Source organism: Malaclemys terrapin, chromosome 1 (genome assembly GCF_027887155.1).
Source record: "Malaclemys terrapin pileata isolate rMalTer1 chromosome 1, rMalTer1.hap1, whole genome shotgun sequence".
NCBI lineage: Eukaryota > Metazoa > Chordata > Testudines > Emydidae > Malaclemys > Malaclemys terrapin.
The window spans coordinates 133,667,459-133,677,833 of NC_071505.1; positions in this window are offsets into that span (position 1 = coordinate 133,667,459).

The window sequence follows — 10,375 nt, forward strand, 5'->3', positions numbered from 1 at the left end:
AGCAGTGCCCTAGCATAAGTGCTAGGAGGTGCAGTATTTTGAGAGAGAGATTAAACCAAGGTCCGGCTGACCATTTGTGGTCATTAAAGATTACTTGTCACTTTGCCTAAGAGAACAGTTGTAAACTCTGGTGTCCTGGTGTAATGCCATTCTGCAGCCTGGTCTATATACAACGTTGCACTGTTTAACTACAATTACTTTTTAAATTGATTTACGTTAAACCACTGCAAAGCCCATTGTGGACATTTAAATCAGTTTGAAATGATTTATGTTATCTTAGCTTAAATTGGTTAATAACCAAATTAACCTAAACTGATATAAGTTAGGTTGAAATCAGGTTAAGAGAATCCACTCAAGGCTTAAAAACATGCATTTAATTCACGTAGTGCAACTTTGTGTGTAGACAGAGCCTAAAGTCCACCAGTCATTTACCAGAGATGGCTTCAGTCCTCCTAAATAAGTGGAGTGTTTTACCCCAGAAGGGGATCTGCTCTTCCGACTGTGCCTCTATCTCTGCACTTACTATGACAGACTATTACTTGTCCCTAGTGCTGTACATGACCTTGTCTGTAGGAGAACTGTGAATTAAACCCAGTTGTCCTAACTTGTAGGTCTGTACTCTATCCATTGGGCCATACTGTATTACCTCACTAGACCACCTGAGTTCTGTATTGGGCTAGACTCCTTTTATACAGACAGTGCCATCAGGAGAAAGGCCTTAAAATCCTGTAAGAGCCCTACATTTAGAAGCAACTAACTTTCCTGGGAGATTTAAAGAAGATTTAGAGCAGAAACAAATATTACAGATAAATGCCATTGCATTTAGCTGGGTCTCTGTGACATTTTTCTCTGCCATGCAATGTTGTATCACCTTGCCCTTGTTTACTCTTTCTTGTTTCTCTATCCTCTTTGCTTTGGTTTTGGTATTTTTCTCAGTATGTTTTCAGAACATGATTTGCTATTCTTATTTTATTGGAATTGTCCTGGTCCTCTTTGTTAATCCTCTCACCCCAGTCCTTGCTTTGTTTTCCTTCAAACAATAGTAATGGTTAATCAAAAAAGGAACACCATGAACTTTTAAAATATCCTGCGTGATGGCTGAAGGACATCCAGCAAGCGTCAAGGGAAAGTGTACAAAGGGGGCATAAAACTCATCTTTGCCCTCCCTGATCCGGGAATAGCTGGTCTAGGGTGTGACAGCTTGAATGGTGCTCCAAGTTACACCAGTTGCTAATGGCCTAAAGGGATCAAAACAGCTGCAGGGGATCACCAGGAATAGCTCAGTCAAAAGCCTTGTGTGCTGTGCCAAGTGAATGGGAAATGCTACCATTCTGATTTATTAGTGTTTTCCACTCGCTCTGTCCAGATCGAAAAGACCGCACTGTACAAGGTGCATGGCAGAAGAGAGACAGGCCCTTTGACTCAAAACTATTAACAATCAGCAATTGCCATAGCAACCCAGTATCACATGCACACACATTTGGGATCTGCAATAATGCCAGTGCTCATCTCTTTGACACATGGCATAAATCACTAAAATAGCTCTTCTGTGACAGGGCCTCCTTCAGTATGATCTGAATAAAGACATTGACTTGTATATAGCCAGTTCTCTGATCACAGAAAGAGAGAGGATGCTGGGGTGGAACTGAGCTGGCCTCACAGCTCCCCTATTAAGCATTACTATTTATAACCTCACATTTGAGCCACTTTGCATAATGGTGAAGGGCATCAATTTAATGATGAACCCCTACTTTTGTTAAGCTCAGGTGGCAGGGCTGGTGGTTTTGGATCATTGGGGCTTTGGGTAAAGTCCCCAGACAGGCATACTCTACACAGTGACAGCAGTTCAGTACATAACCGAGGGATAACCTCAGGGCCCGCTCTAACTTTTTTGCCGCCCCAAGCAAAAAAAAAAAAAAAAAAAAAGAGTGCCGCCCTCCATAGCGCTGCCATAATACACACCCTCAGCACCGCGACGCCACCCTGCCCCCACGGAGCGCCGCTGAACCCCCCCGCCGAACCTCCCCAGCCCCCCACGGAGTGCCGCCAAACCCCCCCGCCGAACCTCCCCAGCCCCCCACGGAGCGCCGCCGAACCCCCCCAGCCCTCTGTGGAGCGCCACACCACCGAACCCCCCCCCCCCCGCCAAATCCCCCAGCCCCCCGCGGAGCACCATGCAGCCGAACTCCCCCCACCCCCTGCAGAGCGCCACCGAATGCCGCGCAGCTGAACCCCCCCCCCCCCCCCGCGGAGCGCTGCCGAATGCCATGCTGCTGAATGCCGTGCTGCCGAAGCCCCCGGCCAAGCGCCACCGAACACCCCCCCCGCGGAGCGCCACACCGCACTGCTGAATCCCCCCGCCGAGCGCCGCGCTGCCGAACCCCCCAGCTGCCACACACACCTCCAGTCAAGCGCCACGCCGCCAAACATCCCCACCGGCGAGCTGCACTGCCAAACACCCCCCTGCAGAGTGCCCCACCGTGCCACCATACTCCCCCCTGCGGAGCACCACTGCTGAATCCCCCCTCCCAGTGCCCCCCGCATGCCCAGCCGCCGAAACAAAAACAAACCCACCCCGAGCGCCACCCGACCGAACCTCCCCCCCCCAAAAAAAAACCCTGAGGCCCCCCGCCACCCCAAGATTGGCCGCCCCTTACCAGGTGCCGCCCCAAGCACATGCTTGGTTGGCTGGTGCCTGGAGCCGGCTCTGGATAACCTGATGCAGAGAGTACCAAACTAAGAAGAGACCTTGTGGGAATTCCTGGCCCCACTGAAGTTAGTGGGAATTTTGCCATTGACTTCAATGGGGTCAGGATTTCAGTTCTGGATGTTATTCCCAGCTCTGCCACTGATTAAGTGTGTGTGACATTGGGCAAATCACTTGAACTCTCCATGTCTCAGTTTCCTCCTGTGTCAAATGGAGATAGTGGTACTTACCCTCCTTTGTAAGGCACTTTGAAATCTATGGCTAAACCAAGTTTAGTTTGGGAATATTGCCTTTTAGGTTTCAAATTTCATATCAGTCCTGCAACCCTGCCCTCTGGTAAAAGCAAGTGGCCTCTGATGATTTGCTAGAGCTGGGTAAATAGTGCAAAAAAATATCCTGCAAATATTCACTCCAATTTTTAAATGTCTTAATTTCTGCCATGTTTGTGCCCCTTTTGGGGTGTGCTTCCCCTGAGCATTCAGGTGATTGAGTATTACTGGCACCAATACTAAGGGAAATGAAATTTCAAAGGCATGATTTAGTAGTAGCATTTGTTCAGCACCAACAACGTGCTCAATGCTGTACTGCACACACAATAAAGATAGTCCCTGTTCTTTTTTGATAAGTTTACAAGTTTGGTTGATAAATGTAATAGTGTTGATGTAATATACTTAGATTTCTGTAAGGCACTTGACTGGGTACTGCATGACACTGATTAAGAAACTAGAACAATACAAAATTAACATAGTCAGGATTAAAAACTGGATAATTGACAAATCTCAGAACATAACTGTAAATGGAGAATTATCATCAGATGGTTTTTTTTCCTAGGGGGAGGTCCCACAGGGCCTTTAACTATTTAACATTTTTATTAGTCACCTGGAAGAAAACATAAAATCATTACTGATAAAGTTTGCAACTGACACAAAGTTTGCAGATGGAGGAATGGTAAATAATAAAGAGGATAGGACACTGACACAGAGCAATCTGGATCAGTTGGTAAGCTGCTGTAAGCAAAGAATAGCCATTTTAATATGGCTGAATGTCATACATCTAGAATCAAAGAACATAGGCCATGCTTACAGGATAGGAAACTAATTTAGCTATGATCTTGGAGTCATCGTGGATAGTTCTCCGAAGACGTCCATGCAGTGTGCAGCGGCAGTCAAAAAAGGAAACAGGATGTTAGGAATCATTAAAAAATGGATAGAAAATAAGATGGAGAATATCTTATTGCCTTTATATAAATCCATGGTATGCTCACATCTTGAATACTGCATACAGATGTGGTCTCATCTCAAAAAAGACATATTGGCATTAGAAAAAGGTAATATAATATAAGAACTAGGAGCCACCAAATGAAATTAATGGGCAGCAGGCTTAAAACAAATAAAAGGAAGTTCTTCTTCACACAGTGCACAGTCGACCTGTGGAACTCCTTGCCTGAGGAGGTTGTGAAGGCTAGGACTATAACAGCGTTTAAAAGAGAACTGGATAAATTCATGGAGGGTAAGTCCATTAATGGCTATTAGCCAGGATGGGTGAGGAATGATGTCCCTAGCCTCTGTTTGTCAGAGGATGGAGATGGATGGCAGGAGAGAGATCACTTGATCATTACCTGTTAGGTTCACTTCCTCTGGGGCACCTGAGATTGGCCACTGCCAGTAGACAGGATACTGGGCTGGATGGACCTTTGGCCCCAGTATGGCCGTTCTTATGTTATGTTCTCTATCCTGGGAAGCAGTTATTCTGAAAAAGAGTTGGAGGTCATGGTGGATAATCAGCTGAATATGAGCTCCCAGGGTGACACTGTGACCACAAAAGCTAATGCAATCCTTGGGTGCATAAACAGGGGAATCTTGAGTACAAGTAGAGAGGTTATTTTACCTCTGTATTTGGCACAAGTGCAACTGTTACCAAATGTTGTGCCCAGGCCTTGTGTCTACAATTCAAGAAGGATGTTGGTGAGCTGGAGCAGGTTCAGAGAAGAGCTACAAGAATAATTAAAGGATTGGAAAATATGATTTATAGTGATAGACTCAAAGAAAAAGAAAAGTAGCCAAAGAAAATGAATTTTACATTCACACATGTGAGCATTTATGTTGGAAATGCCTGTGCACTCATCCAATCAAAAAACAGAAGTAATACCATGTGACATATCTGACCAGTCACAGTTAACCAACACAGCTCACAGAAAATGTCAGACAGATGATTCATTACATCTTATTGGCTCAGCTGGACTTACTGTCTGTGGGTAGCCAAACACATATGCCTGTCAAAAGATATGCTGAAGATACTTGAAGGGGAGCTCTGTGTAAGCTCGAAAGCTTATCTCTCTCACCAACAGACATCCAGTAAAAGATATTACCTCTCCCAACTTTTCTCTCTAAAACATATGCTACATATTCTGAGAAGCTTTTTTGTCATGTTAGTGATCTTCACATCCTGATTTGTGGAGGACACCAGTTGCACTTTCTGCCTCTCCCATGTACTAAATAAGAGACCTCATTTTGCTACTTAAAACCCAGAGTCATGTTGCAAGTCCACATTGTTGACCCAGAGGTGCCACATGTCACACCACACTACCTCAGCTTCACACAACGCAAATGTCCATTTAAAAAAAAATAGTGATTTGTTTCCTCTCATTGAGATGCTGTGGTGGTGGTGTGATAACAGCAATTATGGGATAATCAGTTGAATATGGAAGTAAATAGCAGTTTGCTTTAATCAGGCCTCATTAATTAATCACTGATCCGTCATGCCAATAAATGTGAAAAATGTGCTACTGTTTGATGTTAAAATATTTCTGCTCACTGATCAGCATGATAAATGATGGCTCATCTAATGAATTACATGTGTTTTTTCTGGACTGACATTTCATATTTCTGCAACAAAATGATGAGTCAAGTATAGTTGACGATTAAAGTACAGTGGAGAGGGTAATCCAAAGGGTCTGCTTCTGAGCTCATGCCAGTTTTACACTGGAGTGACTCCTGATTCACACAGGTATAAGTGAAAGAGGAACCTGGACCAGAGATTAAAGTACAGCACTGAACTGCCAAGACAGAACAGAGTGTAATGGCTGCCTTCCACAGCACAACTGAAAAAAAGATCATCAGTTTCTCAGCCTCGATTTTAAATAATTTTGTGCTCCAGAAAGGTGACAGACTGGCAAGTCCAGACAGAATCATGGAGCTGTGACCCAAAATGGGGTGTTTTCTGAGAATTAAAGATTTCATGGGAGAGCGGATGTAGTCATCTCATAATTACATTTGTAGCTATCGCTACATCATAAGCCCTATTTTCATACACATCCACTACACCTCCAAACTTCCCCCAAAGAACCGTAGCTTCACATTTTTCATGCCACTTCTCATTCTAGTGTGCAGTCTTTTTGGAAAATTAGGTAAAAATCAGACAAAAAGAAAGGACATGGAAGAGGGGCCCAAGGAGATAGACGGTTAATATGGGGGCAGGGTTGTGTGCAGTGGACCTTAGGAGACAAAAGTATGGACTGGGAAAGGCAGAGGCCCAGATCCTAAAGGTATTTAGATCCTAACTTCCATTGATTTCGATGGAAGTTAGGAGTCATAATACCTTTGATAATCTGGTTCTTAATTCCCATTCAAATCCATGGGTAGGGCCCTACCAATTTCATGACCGTGAAAAACGTGTCACGGACCGTGAAATAAGCCCTTCCCCATGAAATCTGATCTCCCCCTTGCTGCTTGGAGTGACCTAGCCAGGGGGCTCCTAGCTACAAGTCCCCACCCAGCTGGGGTGGGACAGGACTTGTCCTTCCTTTGCATGGCAACTCTCAAGGGTCAGGAGCGGGGAGATCAGACCCACCTTCAAGTGCCTCCCCCTGCTGCAGGAAGCTCCAGTGCTGGGCAACAGCCCTGAAGGTTCCTGCAACTAGAGGAGGTTTGTAGACGTGGGTCCGATCTCCCCCTGCTGCTGGAAGTGCTCCAGCTTGGGGGCCCCTAGCTGCGAGTCCCTGCTGCGAGAAAAGGGACCCCCCAGGGTTATAACATGGATTTCACCTTACATATTAAAAGAAAATACCCAACTCCTATATACAGGTAGGTTATGATATAGTTAAATAGACAAATTAGTAAACTACATGCACTTGTACAAAACCTACACCAACTTATGAACAACACATTTCATACCCCAAACAGATTGATTACTCATAACAACTTTCTTCTAATCCACCAACACAATGTACTATGAGAGTCCATAGACTCTGCCTTAATTATTGAACCCTGGGGTTATATTATTTGTAAAATCCTTACTAAACGTTTGATATAAAGTACGTAAGCCAATGGTCTCAGTGAGCTCTCTGCTGCCATCTATTGATGAGCAGAAGAAAATACCTCATAAACCAACCTCATTTGCAAAGGCAACATCCACTGTGCCGGGGTAATCATTTTTCGCCATTTGGGGTTAGAATTAACTTCAGTCTTGGATATATGAGTAAAGAAATGTTGCTATCCCTACTGTGTGCCCAAAGAGAAGCAGAACTGTATGTAATGTGCCCTGATTGTGGGGTCTCCATAATGTATACCTCAATTTCAAAGCACTGGGTAATGAGCCAAAATCCAATTGAAAGAAAGCAGAGACCGGTGCTTCTGTTTGTTGATGTGGATTTTAGTTAAGGGTTATATATGTTATTTAAACCCTCTCAACAGAATTTAAAGATAGAGTTCAACAGACTCATCTAAGAGTTCCTTTCTTGGCCCAGTGATTATTACAGCTGAAATCACTAATAGCTGTTCCAGAGAGTAGACCCTTACACCTGGTGTGTAGATAGTGTTGTGGTGAAATATAGCATAGAAAAGGAAGCAGAGAGGTTCTCTCCTACCCAGGGAAATTCCTAGAACTGTAATCACTATGATGAAAGACCACCCAAAGAGGTAGTGGTGAGAGGCAACCATTATCTAGCAATCTTACAGCTATGATTTCTAATAGCTGAGGTAGGTGCTCATGCACTGTATGACCAGAGTAGACAGGCAGAGTAAGAGTTGAGAGATGCCAAAAAGTAATGGTAGCAGCAGCTGCAGCAGCAAGAAGTGAACATAAGAATGGTCCATCTAGCCCAGTATCTTGTCTTATGACAGTGGCCAATGCCAGGTGCTTCAGAGAGAATGAACAGAACAGGGGAATTATTGCATGATCCATTCCCTATTGTCCACTCCCAGCTTCTGGCAATCAGAGGCTAGGGACACCCAATAGCCGTTGATGGACCTATCTTCCAGGAACTTATCTAGTTCTTTATTGAACCCTGTTATAATTTTGGCCTCCACATCCCCTGGCAAGGAGTTCCACAGGTTGACTATGCATTGTGAGAAGAAGTACTTCCTTTTGTTTGTTTTAAACCTGTTGCCTATCAGGGCCGGCTCCAGGCACCAGCCTGGCAAGCAGGTGCTTGGGGCGGCCACTCCGGAGAGGGGCGGCATGTCCAGCTATTCAGCAGCAATTCGGCGGATGGTCCCTCACTCCCACTCAGAGTGAAGGACCTCCCGCCGAATTGCCGCCGCAGATCGCAATCGCGATTGTGGGTTTTTTGGGTTTTTTTGGCTGCTTGGGGCGGCCCAAACCCTGGAGCTGGCCCTGTTGCCTATTAATTTCATTGGTTCTTGTGTTATGTGAAGGAGTAAATAACTCCTCCTTATTCACTTTCTCCACACCATTAATGATTTTATAAACCTCTACGATACCCTCCTTAGTCGACTCTTTTCCAAGCTGAAAAATCTGTGTCTTTTTAATCTCTCCTCTTAATCATCTTTGTTGCCCTTTTCTGTACCTTTTCCAATTCTAATATATCTTTTTTGAGATGGGGGGACCAGAACTGCATGCAGCATTCAAGATGTGGGTGTATCATGGATTTATATAGTAGCATTATGATATTTTCCAGCTTATTAACTAGCCCTTTCCTATTGGTTCCTAACATTCTGTTAATGTTTTTGACTGTCACTGCACACTGAGTGGATGTTTTCAGAGAGCTATTCACATCATTTTGTATGTATAGTTGGGATTATGTTTTAAAATGTGCATTACTTTGCATTTATCAACATTGAATTTCATCTGCTATTTTGTTGTCCAGTCACTTAGTTTTGTGTGATCTCATAGTCAGCTTTGGACTTACCTATCCTGAGTAATTTTGTATTGTCTGCAAACTTTGCCATCTCCCTGTTTATCCCTTTTTCCCAGATCATTTATGAATACGTTGAACAGCACTGGTCCCAGTACAGATCCCTATTTACTGCTCTCCATTCTGTAAACTGACCATTTATTCCTACCTTTTGTTTCCTATCTTTTAACCTGTTACTGATCTGTGACAGGACTGTCCCTCTCATCCCATGACTGCGTATTTTGCTTAAGAGCCTTTGGTGAGTGACCTTACCAAAGACTTTCTGAAAGTCCAAGTACACTATATCCACTGGATCACCCTTTCCCACATGTGTGTTGACCCCTCAAAGAATTCTAGTAGATTGGTGAGGCATGTTTTCACTTTACAAAAATTTCTCCAACAAATCATGTTCATCTATGTGTCTGACAATTCTGTTCTTTACTATAGTTTCAAACGATTTGCTGGGAACTGAAGTTGGGCTTTTTGGCCTGTAGTTGCCAGGATCGCCTCGGGCACCTTGTTTAAAAAATTGGTGTCCCATTAGCTATCTTCCAGTCATTTGGTACAGAAGCAGATTTAAATGGAAGGTTACATATGTCAGTTAGTAGTTCTGCAATTTCATATTTGAGTTCCTCCAGGTGGCATGATGAGAGGTGCCAGTGGTCAATGAGAAAATGGCAGCAAAGCATCTATTCACAGGAGCCAAGCACACTCATCCTCCTCCCCGGGGACTGGAGGTGAACCCACCTGAATGCACCCATGGACTCTGGGACTTTGCTCACATCTGACAACAATCTGTGAGTGGGGTGCAGTGAAAGGAAGGATATAGAGGCATATTAAAGGGATATTTGTCCATTGGATTTTCACACCAAAAGGTGGGGAAACTGAAGCAAAGGACTACTGCCCAAGATATTGTGGGGTGGGTGACCTACTTATTATTTGCATACTTTTGAGTCATTGGTGTTCTGTTTTCCTGAATTAATTTCTCCCCCTCATAAAAGATCCAGTGCTTGCAAGTGGGAAAGTTTTGACTATTAAGGGTGCTGAGGGGATGTATTTAGTTTTAGCAGTTTTCTGGGTGGGGACTTGAGACATTATTTTCTTTGTACTCTTAAGAGAAACCACTAGATGTTGAACCAAACTTTTATTGCTGCCAACAACACCTGGCAGAAGAGTTACAGATATATAAAATCAACAGTTTACATCCAGCAGCACATTTCCATTACAGAAAAAAACAAGGTAGCAAAATTAAGATCAGATTGATGGAATAAGGCAGCTGGGAGGATAGTGAATGATGAAAGATAATACAGCAGGGGAGAACTGCCAGAAACTTTTAAAGGTTAATTTCCAGAGTTTCCAACATGTAGTTTTTTTTTAAAAGGTGTAAAGTATTTTGATAGTAAGCATAATATTGAGTTGTTTTGATTGCTAGATCATCTCCATTGAAATATATGTTCATCTTTATTTCTGATCATGAAAAAAAATTCCAGTGCAAGTATAGAAAATAATTGAGTTTATTGATTATGTGACAAGGA